Source organism: Euleptes europaea, chromosome 20 (assembly GCF_029931775.1).
Source record: "Euleptes europaea isolate rEulEur1 chromosome 20, rEulEur1.hap1, whole genome shotgun sequence".
NCBI lineage: Eukaryota > Metazoa > Chordata > Lepidosauria > Squamata > Sphaerodactylidae > Euleptes > Euleptes europaea.
Window position 1 is genome coordinate 15,791,037 of NC_079331.1, and position 16,522 is coordinate 15,807,558.

The 16,522-nt window shown below is 48.9% G+C and overlaps 1 protein-coding gene and 1 non-coding gene across 2 annotated transcripts in view; both read right to left on the minus strand.

Annotated features, from left to right (window-relative positions):
• NTRK3 (neurotrophic receptor tyrosine kinase 3) overlaps nt 1-16,522 on the minus strand; it is a 363,948-nt gene that overhangs the window by 159,004 nt on the left and 188,422 nt on the right. The gene's annotated exons all lie outside the window — the stretch shown is intronic.
• Nucleotides 4,403-4,474, minus strand: TRNAA-CGC (transfer RNA alanine (anticodon CGC)). Its single transcript has one exon. It is a non-coding gene; the product is annotated as a tRNA-Ala (tRNA).

Sequence of the window (16,522 nt, forward strand, 5' to 3'; positions counted from 1 at the left end):
AGGAGAAGGAGAAGGAGAAGGAGAAGGAGAAGGAGAAGGAGAAGGAGAAGGAGAAGGAGAAGGAGAAGGAGAAGGAGAAGAGGAGGAGGAAGAGGAAGAGGAAGAGGAAGAGGAAGAAAAGGAGGTGGTGGTGGAGGAGGAGGAGGAGGAGGAGGAGGAGAAGAAGAGCTGGTTTTTATATGCCGACTTTACCACTTAAGGAAGAATTACCTTACAATCACCTTCCTTTCCCCTCCCCACAACAGACACCCTGTAGGTGGAGTTGAGAGAGCTGTGACTAGCCCAAGGTCACCCAGCTGGCTTCATGTGTAGGTAAAGGTCCCCTGTGCAAGCACCGGGTCATTCCTGACCCATGGGGTGACGTCACCTCCCGACGTTTTCTAGGCAGACTTTGTTTACGGGGTGGTTTGCCAGTGCCTTCCCCAGTCATCTTCCCTTTACCCCCAGCAAGCTAGGGACTCATTGGCTTCATGTGTAGGAGTGGGGAAACCAACTCAGTTCACCAGATCAATGTCCACCGCTCATGGGGAGGAGTGAGGGATCAAACCCGATTCTCCAGATCAGAGTCCGATGCACCAAACCACCGCTCTTAACCACTACACCATGCTGGCTCTCTCGGCTTGCTTACCCAATGCTCAGGTACCGCAAAGCCGTTCCAGGTCCGTTTCAAACCACTTGGACGCGGCAACTGCGACGGAAGAAAATCACTCATCCTTTGACTCCAACGTCTTAGTGCCAATGGAAGAGTCAGTATCAATTTCGTCACGTTATTGGATGAAAGGGAAATGGGGCCCGGTCCCATATTCCCGAAGGGGATCGCAGGTAAGGAGACAGACAGTCCTGACAGGAAGAGTGACGACTCACGATCCATGGCCCTGACAAGGCTATCTTGGATGCTGACACCAGGGAACTCTCCTCTCGAGGAGACGGCATCCGTCAGCCGAACGTTCTCACTCCCACCGACTGAAACTGAAACCCTTTCCAGTCTTATGAGGCAATCCTCTTCATCCCCCAACATTTTCTGATTTATAAGCCCCCGAAGACAGCTGGGAATTCAGCTGTCATTAGGAAGGTATTCATTTCCAAGCTCCTAGCTTGGTGTAATTTTCCATCAAGATTACAAGGGAAAGAGTTAAGCGGGGGGGGGGGGGATTTTCCACTATTCCCCTTGCTTCTCCTTACAATGCTCAGAACTCATAGGAGAATTACAAGGAAGACAAATGTAGAAAAATCTAGTTTATACAACCCCCAAAACATTTCAAATCAGCGATTTAAGGGGCAATTTCCTTTTTTGCTCCTCCTGCATCCCAAAAGGTCAAATTCCACTCCTTTCCCAGTCGAATGTCATCTTTTAATGTAATTTTGGGGAATTATTCTGTTATGCCTCGATAAACCCCATTTACAAGAGCATACAGATTCAGATTTGCAGACTAATGTAATATTTTTTAAGGAAATGCGGTTAAATGATTGTTTGTGCCACTAACTCACATCACGCAGGGCACAGTTTTGAGTACGGCACGTAAACACACTGCCTTAGGGTTGCCAACCTCCAGGTACTAGCTGGAGATCTCCTGCTAGTGGTGGACTCTGATCTGGAGAACCGGGTTCGATTCCCCCACTCCACCACATGAGCGACGGAGGCTAATCTGGTGAACTGGATTTGTTTCCCTGCTCCTCCACACGAAGTCAGCTGGGTGACCTTGGGCAAGTCACAGTTTTACTAAGAGCTCTCTCAGCCCCACCTACCTCCCAGGATGTCTGTTGTGGGGAGAGGAGGGAAGGTGATTCTAAGGGTGAAAACGCACGGTCGCTTTATCCTCCTTTAATCCCTGTTTCAGCCAGGATTCAGCCAGGATTGAACACATGCGTTTCACCTAATGTGCGTTCGATCCTGGCTAAAACAGGGATTAAAGGAGGATAAAGCGACCATGCGTTTTTGCCCTAAGTCCGTTTGAGTCTCCCTTAAGTGGTAAAGAAAGTTGGCATATAAAAACCAATTCTTCTTCTTCTGCTATTACAACTGATCTCCAGCCGACAGAGATCAGTTCCCCTGGATAAATTGGCTGTTTTGGCTATTGGACTCTATGACCTTGAAGTCCCTACCCTCCCCAAACCCCACCCTCCTTAGGCTCTGACCCCAAAATCTCCCACTGGTGGTAAAGAGGGACCTGGCAACCCTACGCTGCCTCCCGTTTGTCCCTCTAACATACCTCTGTGCATTTGGCATACCAAAGCGCTCTGCAGTTCCTCAAATAAGGTTTCCTTCCCTGACCCAAACCATTCAAAGCACAGGCCTGACCTAGGGTTGCCAACTTCCAAGTGGCGCCTGGAGATCTCCCGCTGTTACAAGTGATCTCCAGGCGACAGATCAGTTCATCTGGAGAAAATGGCCAGTTTGGAAGGTGGGCGCTACGGCATTATACCCTACTGAAGTCCTTCCCCTCCCCAAACTCTACCTTCCTCAGGCTCCATCCCCCCAAAATCTCCAGGTATTTCCCTGGTGAGCCAGCGTGGTGTAGTGGTTAGAGTGGTGGACTCTAATCTGAAGAACTGGGTTTGATTCCCCACTCCTCCACAGGTGCGGCAGACTCTAATCTGGTGAACTGGGTTGGTTTCCCCACTCCTACACATGAAGCCAGCTGGGTGACCTTGGGCTAGTCACAGTTCTCTCAGAGCTCTCTCAGCCCCACCTATCTCCCAGGGTGACTGTTGTGGGGAGGGGAAGGGAAGGTGATTGTAAGCCGGTTTGAGTCTCCCTTAAGTGGCAGAGAAAGTCGGCATATAAAAACCAACCTCCTCTTCTCTGCTTTGAGAGAGGAAATAAATTATGCAATGGAGCAAAAGGGGAACGGTTCCTAGAGGAGCAGAGTGGGAATCAGCTGCTCCTCCAAGAATCTGATGCAGTGCTGATACCTCCAGCCTATATCGCCCCTTTAATAAATTAGAGAGCTCTTCATTGAAATGGATTCCGCCGCACCACCGCTGCCAGTTAATCTGTAATTCAGATACATCAGTCAGGAGGCAGGGATCCAGAATATGAAATGATTGATTCCCCCAGGAGCTCAGGCTTGTGCGTTCTAAAACAATTTTGGTGCGCACTGGCTTCTCGCGGGCGCACCGGCAATCGGCTTGCCAACCTCCAGGTACTAGCTGGAGATCTCCTGCTATTACAGCTGATCTCCAGGCGACAGAGAACAGTTCACCTGGAGAAAAGGGCCGCTTTGGCAATTGGACTCTACGGGTTTGAAGTCCCTCCCCTCCCCAAACCCCGCCCTCCTCGGGCTCTACCCCAAATACCTCCCGCCGGTGGCGAAGAGGGACCTGGCAACCCTAACCAGCAAGCAGCTCCTGGTATATAACCATTCCCCCTAGCTGTGCCTCAAGCAGTATGGCATAGTGGGTAGAGAATCTGGGAGACTTGGGTTCGAATCCCCACTCTGCCATGGAAGCTTGTTGGGTGACCTTGGGCTGGTCACACACTCTCTGCCTAACCCACCTCACAGGGTTGTGGTGAGGCTAAAATGGAGGAGAGGAGAACGCCGTACGTAACTTTGGTCCTCGTTGGGCAGAAATACAAGGTATAAATGAAGTAAATATAGAAGAAGAAGAAGAAGAAGAAGAAGAAGAAGAAGAAGAAGAAGAAGAAGAAGAAGAAGAAGAAGAAGAAGAAGAAGAAGAAGAAGAAGAAGAAGAAGAGTTGGTTTGGGGGAGGGCCCGTGGCTCAGTGGCAGACCATTTGCTTGGCATGCAGAAGGTCCCAGGTTCAATCCCCGGCATCCCCAGTTAAAGGGACTAGGCAGGTAGGTGATGTGAAAGACCTCAGCCTGAGACCCTGGAGAACCTCTGCCAGTCAGAGTAGACAATACTGACTTTGATGGACCGAGGGTTCGATTCAGTAGAAGGCAGCTTCATGTGTTCATGTGGGGCCAGTGTGGAACACTGCTGCCGTTTGCATAAAGGAAGCAGCACCGGTGCCAGGAGGGACCAAAAATGGAGGCGGCTCTCTTTGATCCTTGCCTCTGGGATGCTTAGAGCAGGGATAGCCAGACTGGGGGGGGGAGGGGGCTTCACTGGGCTATGGGTAGCCAACATCTGGATTTGGCGCCTCTAAATCAGTGGTGCCCAGGCCTGTATGGTCCAAGCACCACTTGGGTTGGCCCGAGTTCGTACTTGGATGGGAGACCAGCAAGGAGGTCCAGGATTGTCAGAAAGGCAGGCATGAATGCTCTACGGTTCACTGATGGGGCAAACGCAATGTCAACACATGAACCCATGAAGCTGCCTTATACTGAATCAGACCCTGGGTCCATCCAAGTCAATATTGTCTACTCAGACTAGCAGCGGCACTCCAGGCTCTCAGGTAGAGGTCTTCCACATCATCCTACTACCTGACCCTTTCAAGTAGAGATGCCAGGGATTGAACCTGGGACCTTCTGCATGCGAAGCAGATGCTCTACCACTGAGCCACAGCCCCTCCCCATGGAGGGTCGCCATGTTTTTCCTGTTGATGATGGTTCCTCCTAGAATCTGTGGTGAGTCCTGTAAGGGTCCCTTCCCCACTAAAATCCATGTAATGGGACGGCAGAACCAGAACAAACCATTTCCCTGCATGCGCTCCATTCAATTGCAGAGCCAGGAGTGGGGAATCTTTCCAAAGGATGCGGAGGAGGAGACCCGCCATATTAACATATTTCAGTGGAAACCGGATGACTGCAGCATTTGGAATGTAAAAAGGCCATTAAGCAGATGGCGCCAGGAAGCCCCCCTGCCTCCCATTTCGAGGGTCAGGCAGAGGACTGTTTTGCTGATGGGGCTCTTTGGAGGAGGATGCGTTGTGTGGAGTTATCTCGCCCCTATGGGCAGCTGAACAGCTTATTCTCCATGGCTCAGTAGGTTCTCAGGATTAACAAGTGGGGCTTTTAGTGGCTTGGCTGGGACAGAGAAGACTCTAGACAGGAAGCCGCAACCTCATTCCACACTGAATAGCAAGCTCACACAGCAAGAAACCCTGGGCCGAGAGAGACCAGTAGAAGGCCAAACAAATGCATGTGGCTAATTTATTAAAACAAGAGTAAACCTTGCTTTAGTTTAACCAGCTTGTTCCTGGGCCCAACCCCTCCTCTCCCATTATTCAAAGTTCTGGTTCCAACCCAAAGTCTGTAGTAGCTTGGGGGATAGGGCTGCCAACCTCCAGGTACTAGCTGGAGATCTCCTGCTATGACAACTGATCTCCAGCCGATCAAGATCAGTTCCCCTGGAGAAAATGGCCACTTTGGCCATTGGACTCTATGGCGTTGAAGTCCCTCCCCTCCCCAAACCCTGCCCTCTTCAGGCTCCACCCCCAAAATCTCCTGCTGGTGGTGAAGAGGGACCTGGCAACCCCATTGGGGGAGCACACTGGAAGGGGCCACCATTTTTAGCTTTATTTAGAATCCATGGGAGGGGATATAATCCTTTTCCTGAGCACCCTGCCATTCCGCTTGTAAAATAGCCAGGCTTGTGCCGAACCAAATCTAGGGCCATTTATGCATGGGAGGTTATGCCTTGGATTTGTTGCTCTCTAGATGCATGCTTTACCCATCCAAATGCTCAAAACAAAACAAAAGCCCTCATGCAGAGTTTTGAGAATTCGGATGGGAAAAAATGTGCATCTAGAGATCGGCAAAACCTCCCAGACATAAGTGGTGGTGGTGGTGGTGGTGGTGGTGGTGGTGGTGGTGGTGGTGGAGGAGGAGGAGGAGGAGGAGGAGGAGGAGGAGGAGGAGGAGAAGAAGAAGAAGAAGAAGAAGAAGAAGAAGAAGAAGAAGAAGAGGAGGAGGAGGAGGAGGAGGAGGAGGAGGAGGAGGAGGAGGAGGAGGAGGAGGAGGAGGAGAGGGAGGAGGTGGAGGAGTTGGTTTCTATATGCCGACTTTTTCTACCACTTAAGGAAGAATCGAACCGGCTGACAATCACCTTCCCCTCCCCACAACAGACACTCTGTGTGGTCGGTGGGGCTGAAAGAGCTCTAAGAGAGCCGTGACTAGCCCAAGGTCACCCAGCTGGCTTCATGTGTAGTTTGTCCATCACAGCTTGGAACGAAGGGTGATAAGGTAAGCGTAGGGTTGCCAACCTCCAGGTATTAGCTGGAGATCTCCTGCTGTGACAACTTATCTCCAGCCTCTTAAATGCCTTTTGATATCCGAACCATGAGCCTCCATTAAGGTCGGGAAAGATGCAAATTTATGTTAATCAACTGCTTAAAACCACAGGAGAGCCATCGCACTAAAACCACTTTAATGGGCTGAGAACGCCACTGGAGTGCTCAAAGAGAAGCGCGTCTGGGAATTGGCTCGTCTGGAGGAGAACCAAACCCATGCGCGCAAACGCGCACAACGCAGCTCCCTGCTCTCGTCTCCCCAGGAAAGCCACTGTTCCAGAGAACCCCAGTTCATGCAGATGAGCTTTTGCAAGGTAGGGAACCGAGGCCTATCGCTAGCACCTCCGCTTCCCTCCTATTCCGGCGCCGCCATTATTCCCTTCCCTATTTACTGGCCTAAGCAGCCATTTATCTACATAATTATCTACAGTATCTGTCTAAGTGTTTACGAGCAGCACCCATTTATCTAAGCAGAGTGACTTCTTGTCTATTTATCTTTCTCTCAGCCAGGACCACTAGCATTTGTCTCTATTGTAACACAATGGAGGCTGATTGGCTTTTCTCGTCTTCTTTTTTTTCTTAAAAAAAGAAAAAGACATTTTTAACAGTAGAGCCCAGGAGAGAGGCAGTGGTTTGGGGAAAAGACTCTAATCTGGAGAATCAGGTTTGGTTTCCCCACTCCTCCACATGAGCAGTGGACTCTAATCTGGAGAACCAGGTTTAGTTCCCAACCCCTCCACATGAGAGCAGACTCTAATCTGGAGAACGGGGTTGATTTCCCCACTCCTCCACATGAAGCCTGCTGGGTGACCTTGGGCTAGGCACAGTTCTCTTGGAACTCTCTCAGCCCCACCTATCTCACAAGGTGTCTGTTGTGGGGAGGGAAGAAGAAGGTTGGTTTTTATATGCTGACCTGCCCTTCCCCTCCCCACAACAGACACCATGTGAGGTGGGTGGGGCTGATGGTTTGTGACTTGCCCAAGGTCACCCAGCTGGCTTCGTGTGTCGGAGTGGGGAAACAAACCCAGTTCACCAGATTAGCCTCCGCCGCTCATATGGAGGAGTGGGGAATCAAACCCGGTTCGCCAGATCAGACTCCACTGCTCCAAGCCACCGCTCTTAACCACTACACCACACTGGGGAAGGGAAGACAATTGTAAGCCACTTTGAGACTCCTTAAAGATAGAGAAAAGTGGGATTTAAAAAACAACTCTTCTCCTTCTTCCCACAAAAGACAAGCTAAAGTGTTTGGGGTCTTTCAATTTGAAGGGAGAGGAGAACATGGCGAAAAGGAGATGTGATAATAAAATTATGGATGGTGTGTGGAAAGAGAGAGGGGGAGAGAGGTACTTCTCTCCTTCTTGTAATGCTAGAAGTCAGGGTCATTCCATGAAATTAATTGGAAGTAAGTCCGGGGCTGACAAAGGAAAAGACGACGCTCAAGGCATACAATTAAAGCGCTGCGAGAAAAGCGTTGCACTCAGTGATTCAAGGACACCTCTCTCCATCTCGGTTATTATGAAAGAGCCTCACGCTTTCGTTTCAAGACCCCCTTGGAAAGAGAAGAATGGGATGGATTTGATGGGTGGTGGCAGAGACGCCGTGTTTGAACCGGAGGACAGGCCAATGAAGCTAATGGGCCAGGCCAGAAAGTACCTCTTCAAACAATGCGTAATTATCATCATACCAGGATTCACTGCCGTACAAGGTGGACTTGGTTGCTCGTCCAAGATGTCTTGGGATCAAGACCGTTCCATGGAGTAAAAGTCTGCCGATTGCTATCAGGGCTATGTGGAACAAATTGAGAGCCAGCGTGGTACAGTGCTCAAGAGTGGCAGACTCTAATCTTGTTTCCCCACTCCTTCACATGAAGCCAGCTGGGTGACCTTGAGCTAGTCACACTCTCTCAGCCCAATCTACCTCACAGGGGGTTGTGGGGAAGGGAAGGTGATTGTAAGCCAGTTTGGCTCTTCCTTAAATGGTAGAGAAAGTCAGCATATAAAAACAACCACTCCTTCTCCTCCTCCTCTTCTTCTCCTTTAAAACTTTCAACGTACCTTCAAAGCAGCTGTTCAACTATGGATAGAGTAGCAGCTTTATCTTTACCAGACAGCAGATAGATTAACTGATAGTCATGAGAACATGCAGGAAAGTGTGAAATCAATGGAGGAATAAGAGAAGATCTTATAGAAGCATATAAACCCCAATTGGACTATCTAAGAATCTGCCAAATAATTCGTCGAGGGGTAAGGCATTATGCCTGGCCCCCAGATTACTCAAATTCCAGCCAAACAGGTTTGTATCAGGACCCCCCCCCCAAAAAAAAAAACCCATGTAGTGCAAAAACACTGCTGATCCAAACAGATTGACAGTCATCAATGTTGCTAAGGATTACAGAGGGACGCCAAATGGTAGGACTTTTTTTGTAAACACAGCATTTATTTATGAGTGATGATTTATATGATTTGTGACGGGGGGAAACTGCCTATTTAAACAATTGCTTGCTGAGCAAACCAGCTGCCCAGCAAAAACGGAGAGGAGGCAGGAGAACGCAATAGGGCAGCGCAGGAACGTTCATACACAACCTGCCCATTCCGCAGACCTGCACCGTTAGGATGGGATGCGGTGAAGCAACCCGCCAAACAGCCCCACGTGGTTGAACAAACAGCCAAGCAAGTTCAGTTTAAAACTCATCTCCTTGCTCGCAATGGGCCAACAGGTCGTGAGCTGAAGAAGTTTCTTCAAGCATCCCTAACATAATACACCGAACGCGGGGTCATCTGCTGAAGCTGGAGGGTGAGAGATTCCAAACAGATAAAAGGAAGTCTTTCTTCATGCAACACATTGTGAAATTGTGGAACTCCCTGCCCCAGGAAGTGGTGACGGCTGCCAACTTGGAAGGCTTGAAGAGGGGAGTAGACATGTTCATGGAGAAGAGGGCTATTTCTTTATTTTATGGCACTTCTACTCTGCCCTCCCCAGATAGAAGGCCAGGCTCAGGACAGCTCACAAAAATATATAACAAAACAGGATAAAAGTGTCTAAAACAGATTAAAAACAGCCCCCCCCCCAAATCTATTAACTAAAGGACAAAAATGTCCAGTGGGGCCACCAAAACGTAACATCCAGTTGCAGCCGGGCGAGTGGATGAAACAAGACCCAAAAGATAGTATAAGAACAAAGAGGGGAATCAACAGTGGCTACTAGTAAAAATGGCTACTAGTCATGATGCAGACCTCCTTTTCTCTCCAGGATCAGAGGAGCAGGCCTATTATATTAGGTGCTGCAGAACACAGGCAGGACAATGCTGCTGCAGTCGTCTTGTTTGTGGGCTTCCTAGAGGCCCCTGGTTGGCCACTGTGTGAACAGACTGCTGGACCTGATGGGCCTGGGTCATATTTAGAATGGCATGGTGTGGTGTAGTGGTTAAGAGCGATGGTTTGGAGCGGTGGACTCTAAGCTGGAGAACCAGGTTTGATTCCCCACTCCTCCACATGAGCGACAGAGGCTAATCTGGTGAACTGGGTTGGTTTCCCCACTCCTCCACATAAAGCCAGCTGGGTGACCTTGGGCTAGTCACAGCTCTCTTAGAGCTCTCTCAACCCCACCCACCTCACAGGGTGTCTGTTGTGTGGAGGGGAAGGTGATTGTAAGCCGGTTTGAGTCTCCCTTAAGTGGTAGAGAAAGTCGGCATATAAAAACCAACTCTTCTTCTTCTACAGGCAACTGGTTGGCCCCTATGTGAACAGACTGCTGGACTTGATGGGCCTTGGTCTGATCCTGCAGGGCTTTTCTTATGTAAGGAAGGATTTTTTTAAAAAAAAATGAGCTGAACACACAGCGATTTGAAAATGTGGTGGGGAGAGATGGAGAATGTCAGTCCTTCCCAAAAGCTCAATCATCTACTTTTCCTTGTCCACCATTTGCTCTGTGGACAACCGTGTCCCTCCCTTCACACAAACACTTCTTCCGTGTTCCTCAAAACCATGCACAACCTCCAGACCTTTATGCATTTACATAGGTACTGCCAAGCTGCAACTGATTTATGCACATGAACAGGGGGAAATAACCATTTCTTCCTCATTTGCTGCCATCTCTCCTCTACACAGGTTCCCTCCCAACACAGAGGCTGGGGAAATAAATAAATAAATAAATGCCCGTCACAGAAGACATGAAAAGCAGCCAAAGTTTTGGACTGGAAATCATTCTCCCGGCCTTAGTGCAATAATGATCTGATTAGGGTTCAATCTTCATGCATCCATCATGCGCTAAGTCATCCTCAGAGAGTTTGAGCGGCTGGAGAGAGACCGATGCGGGACTAAGGGAAGAGTGAGAAGGAGCCTGGTACTCTGTGATATTGAAAGGATATTGTGTTCGTCCTCCGGCCACCTACTAAAATGAGACATTTCCCTTGGGCATTAATGGGATACTATTCTGGAATGTTTTCAGTAATGACTCTCTTGGGGGCGGGGAGAACTCCCCCTTAAAAAAAAAAACAATTTAAGCTGTCAAGAGTCAATGTCGGTGGGATTGAAAGGGTTTGAGCTGAAGATCTGATGAGTGTGCAGATGAGCATATGTGGAGGATCCACATCATATGTTTTGCAAAAATGATCCTAGCTTAGGGTTGCCAACCTCCAGGTACTAGCTGGAGATCTCTTGCTATTACAACTGATCTCCAGGCTACAGAGATCAGTTCCCCTGGAGAAAGTGGTCACTTTGTCAATTGGACTCTATGGCACTGATGTCCCTCCCCAAACCCCGCCCCAAAAACCTCCCACTGGTAGCAAAGCAACCTTATCCTTGATTCACCAGCATCTCTAAACACACACAGCAGACCGAATAAAATCTGGGTAATTCTTTAAAGCAACAGGAAAAAAATGCTGGGTTGCTAATGTGTCACTCACAAATCATCTCAGTTAAAAATTAAATCTTCAGTGCCAAGATTGAGATGTCTCTGTTTCAGACCCCAGAGAGTTGAGGCTGAGACCAGATGGATCTAAGCTGGCAAACAAAACAAAAAAAAATAGTCATAGTCTTTAAAAAAAAAATAACTTCTCTATCCAAAATTCCTATAATAAGAATTAAGAACATAAGAAAAGCCCTGCTGGATCAGACCAAGGCCCATCAAGTCCAGCAGTCTGTTCTCACAGTGGCCAACCAGGTGCCTCTAGGAAGCCCACAAGCAAGACGACCGCAGCAGCATTCTCACACCTGTGTTCCACAGCACCTAATGTAATAGGCATGCTCCTCTGATCCTGGAGAGAATAGGTATGCATCATGACTAGTAGCCATTTTTACTAGTAGCCATTGATAGTCCCAACCTCCATAAGAACATAAGGAAAGCCCTGCTGGATCAGACCAAGGCCCATCAAAACCAGCAGTCTGTTCACACAGGGGCCAACCAGGGGCCGCTAGGAAGCCCACAACCAAAATGACTGCAGCAGCATTGTCCTGCCTGTGTTCCACAGCACTTAATATGATAGGCACGCTCCTCGGATACTGGAGAGAATAGGTATGCATCATGACTGGTATTCATTTTGACAGGTAGCCATGGATAGCTTTAGTCTCTGTGAACTCGTCCACTCCCCTCTTTAAGCCTCCCAAGTTGGCAGCCATCACCACATACTGGGGCAGGGAGTTCCACAATTTAACTATGTGTTGTTGTTTGAAGACATACTTCCTGACCTCTGTATGACATTTATCAAGTCACAACAGACTGTTGGCAACCCCACATGAGGTTTTCAAGACAGGAGTTGAGCGGAGGTGGATAGCCATTGCTTGCCTTTGTGCCGTAACCATGGACCACTTGGAGGAGTGGTGGACTCAGTGGTAGAGCAACTGCTTGGCATGCAGAAGGTCCCAGGTTCAATCCCCGGCATCTCCAGTTAAAGGGAGGTGAGGTGAAATACCTATACCTGAGACCCTGGAGAGCCGCTGCCGGTCTGAGTGGACAATACTGACTTTGATGGACCAGGAGTCTGTTTCAGTAGAAGGCAGCTTCATATGTTCATGTGACTTCCTAGGAGGTGGTCTCTCATCCACTTCGCTTTGCCAAACAAAATGAAGAAGCTACCTTTCAAGACATCTGATCTGTGAAATGGTTCATTTTGGAGGTCTTGCAAGCAGCCCTTCCCTGGAATCTCTGCTTCTCTACAGATCATAGCAAAAGATTGGCTTCCAGCTGCAAGAAGTGACTTCTTATGAAACAGTTTTGATGCCTTCAACTCCGGCCCTCTCCCTTGATAATAACTGAGGATTCTGAAACTCGGTAAAGAATTTTGGACGGCCGAGACAGGAAGGGGTTGGAGCAGACAGGAAGGGAAGAAAACTGACAAGAGCTGCTTTTGCCTAATTCAATTTTATTCAGCGAGGTGACACCAGATTGACAGCCCTGGATGGCTGTGACCTCCCTCGACTTCCCAAACAGATATGGCATACGATATCAGCAATACTGAGGGTTCTGCTCTGCCACAGGGAAGAAGAAGAAGAAGAAGAAGGAGAAAAAGAAGAAGAAGGAGAAGGAGAAGGAGGAGGAGGAGGAGGAAGAGGAGTAGGAGTAGGAGGAGGAGTTGGTTTTTATATGCTGATTTTCTCTACCACAAGGAAGAATCAATCCGGCTTACAATCTCCTTCCCTACCCCTCACTACAACAGGCACCCTGTGAGGTAGATGGGGCTGAGTGTGACTAGCCCAATGTCACCCAGCTGGCTTCATGTGTAGGAGTGGGGGACACCAACCCAGTTCCCCAGATTAGCCTCCGCCACTCATGTGTGGAATCAAACCCGGTTCTCCAGATTAGAGTCCGCCGCACCAAACTACTGCTCTCAATCACTTCACCAAGCTGCCTCTGAGAAGGCAGAGGGGTCAAATACCAAGGGATGCTCTCATCTTAACATTGATAAATATAAAGAGTTTATATATGGAAGAATCGTTCACTAAAACCAGAGATTGCTTATTGGTTTCTTCTAGAGACTCACTAATGGGGCTCCTGCAATACAGTCCTCAGAAGAGTTATAATTTTCTGATAAACCCGTTGACATCCAGAAGAAGAAGAAGAAGAGTTGGTTTTTATTACCCCACTTTTCTCTAGTGGAAGGAATCTCAAAGTGGCATACAATCACCTCCTCTCCCCACAACTGGCACCTTGTGAGGAATGTGAGGCTGAGAGAGTTCGGAAAGAACTGCAGCTAGCCCAAGGTCACCCAGCAGGCTTCATGTGGAGGAGTGGGGAGTTGAACCCGGTCCTCCAGATCAGAGTCGGCACCTCATGCGGAGGAGTGGGGAATCAAACCCGGTCCACCAGATTAGCGTCCGCTGCTCATGTGGAGGAGCAGGGGAACCAAACCTGGTTCTCCAGATTAGAGTCTGCCGCTCATGTGGAGGAGCAGGAATCAAACCCAGTTCTCCAGATTAGAGTCTGCCGCTCCTAACCAGTACATACCACTGGCTCTCTCCCATTTACTTTAGCATAGATCATAACCCCCAGGGTTTTCATAATCGCTGCTGTGTCAGCCACCTGCAGTAGTCATAGGCACAACTCTGTGTGTGTGTGTGTGTGTGTGTGTGTGTGTGTGTGTGTGTGTGTGCGGGCACACACGCGGGTTTGCATCCTTGAACTCGCTTACTTTTTCGCCCAGCGTCAGCAGTATTTGTAAAACCGGGTGAGGAAGAACAAACATGACAGGACTTTATAAAATAATGAGAACGGACTCCGCGAGAGTCCATCAGAGGGGCTCTTTTCGCCTTGCGGGATGCTCAGGACGTTTGGCATTCAGACGGCGGATTTGAAATGTCAAAAAAGGGAAAGCATTACCGAAATAATACTGGGTCATGTCAGAGCAGGGTACTCATTTACTCCGGCTGCCATCTTTGCAGGGAGCAAGCCCTTCAGGGGGAGGGGATTCTTGACTGCGACCGGACACGAGGGAGGGGTAAGTCGGCTGCTTCCTGACCGCCCTCGGCCGGCTCCATCAATGACAACTTGGCATGTTTTGTTTGACGCCCTTTTAAAACAAGCTTATATGGACACGCACCATTTTGACACAGTTTACAGGGAAGGGGGAACAACAATGGAAACCCGTTCATTCCAATGGGAAAAGAATTAGAGTGGGAAATGCAGTCCCTTTAGGACTCTTTGTATGTTTTGTTTTACGCCCTTTTAAAACATCCTGTGTGTATAATGACACACACCATTTGACATAGTTGAGGGGGGGGGGACAGCAATGGAAACCCATTCATGCCAATGGGAAAAGAATTAGAGTGGGAAATGCAGTCCCTATAGGACTCTTTGTACGTTTTGTTTTACGCCCTTTTAAAACGTCCTGTGTATAATGGCATGCACCGTTTTGACACAGTTGACAGAGGGGGGAAACAGCAATGGAGACCCATTCATTTCAATGGGTAAATAATTAGAGTGGGAAATGCAAAAAAAAGGACCCTTGGGACTCCTTGTATGTTTTGTTTTATACTCTTTTAAAACATGCTGTGTCTATTGAAACACACCATTTAGACACAGTTGGAAAAACAGTAATAGAAACCCATTCATTTAATGGGAAAAGAATTAGAGTGAGAAATGCAAAAAAAATAAAAAGGTGCCCTTGGGGATTCTTTTAGGTCAGGCAAATGGGTCGGAGAGGGGAGGCTGAAGCCTCTTCTGCATGCACCCCGTGGTCTTGTTCCTTATCGGGCACTGTGCATGTGGGAATTGCTGTAGACCCACAACTCCTGTTAGAGTGAGACACACTCCGGAGACACAAGGCCCAACCTGGGTAATGTGCAAATCAGCCCACGGATCTTGAAACAGGGTCATAGAATCATAGAGTTGGAAGGGGGCCATACAGGCCATCTAGTCCAACCCCCTGCTCAATGAAGGATCAGCCTAGAGAATCCCTGACAAGTGCTTGTCCAGCCTCTGCTTAAAGACTGCCAGTGAGGGGGAGCTCGCCACCTCCCTAGGCAGCCGATTCCACTGTCGAACAACTCTTACTGTAAAAAAGTTTTTCCTGACATCCAGCTGGTACCTTTCTGCCTATAATTTGAACCCGTTATTGCAAGTCCTATCCTTTGTTGCCAATGGGACCAACTCCCTGCCCTCCTCTAAGAGCTGGGTTTATAACCCACTTTTCTCTATCTTAAGGAGTCTCAAAGTGGCTGACGATCACAATCCCTTCCTCTCCCTACAACAGACACCTTGTGAGGCAGGTGGGGCTGAGAGAGCTCTAAGAGAACTGTGACTGGCCCAAGGTCACCCAGCAGGCTTCATGTGGAGGGGTGGGGAATTGAACCCGGTTCGCCAGTCCACCGCTCTTAACCACTACACCATGCTGGGGGCACCGCTAGCCTCTCTTTGCCACGAGAAAGACTGTGGGAAGATACCCAGGATCAGGCTCAGCCCGGTTCTACCCTGGGTAGGGAAGAAGGAGCAATGAGCACAGAGTGAAAAGATCAGAGTTTTGAAAATGGCATTCCTTTCACCCTGGGATGCTTATTCATTCGCTGGTGCATTAATTCATTGGCTCCTTTCCCAAAAGTGTATTGTTCAAAGCAGCTATGACCACAGAAATCCAATTTGGAAAAAAAATAAGAGTGTAAAAAGGGGGAAGAGCACGAAGTGCGGCGATTAGAAGCAATGTTAAAACCAAGGGCCGTCTGGATCATGCTTGTGCACCCGCACATGCCGCAAATGCTGAGCATTCGGCAGTGGCGCCCAAGCGCCACAGCAGAAGTGCCCCCACATACCCAAGCATCAGTTTCTTAGCATTTCATTATCCTTTGAACGAGCCCATGCAAGCCAAAGGATGTGACCGCTTTATCAATCCGCATGCGTGCCTCAGTGGCGTCGGGGTGGGGGGCGACGCAAACGAACAGAAGAGGCGGAAGTTTGCAGCAAGTGGCACATGACCCAATTCCAGAAGTTTATTTCAGAGATTCTCTTAGCTAAGCGAGAATTCAGGAGGAATGGAAAACAGGGCAGAGCAAATTTGCAGAACAACGACGGAACGAGGAAGGCTTGCGCATCCTCAGGGCACAGTTAATTCAGATGTGGTATGGGCCATGGTCGCATGGTTTGCCCTATATGAAGAGAGTGCGCCCTGGGATACTCTCAAAATTTCCTGTCGGGGATGATGGGCAGTGATGACGAAGACATCTTTCAGAGCGGTTTGTCTATCGCTGCCGATTATGCATGTAGTACATTTCTATCCTGTGCGGTAGGTGGGGCTGAGAGAGCTGTGACTAGCCCAAGGTCACCCAGCTGGCTTCATGTGGAGGAGTGGGGAAACAAATCCAGCTCCCCAGATTAGCCTCCGTCGCTCATGTGGAGGAGCGGGGAATCAAACCCAGTTCTCCAGATCAGAGTCCACCGCTCCAAACCACCGCTCTTAAC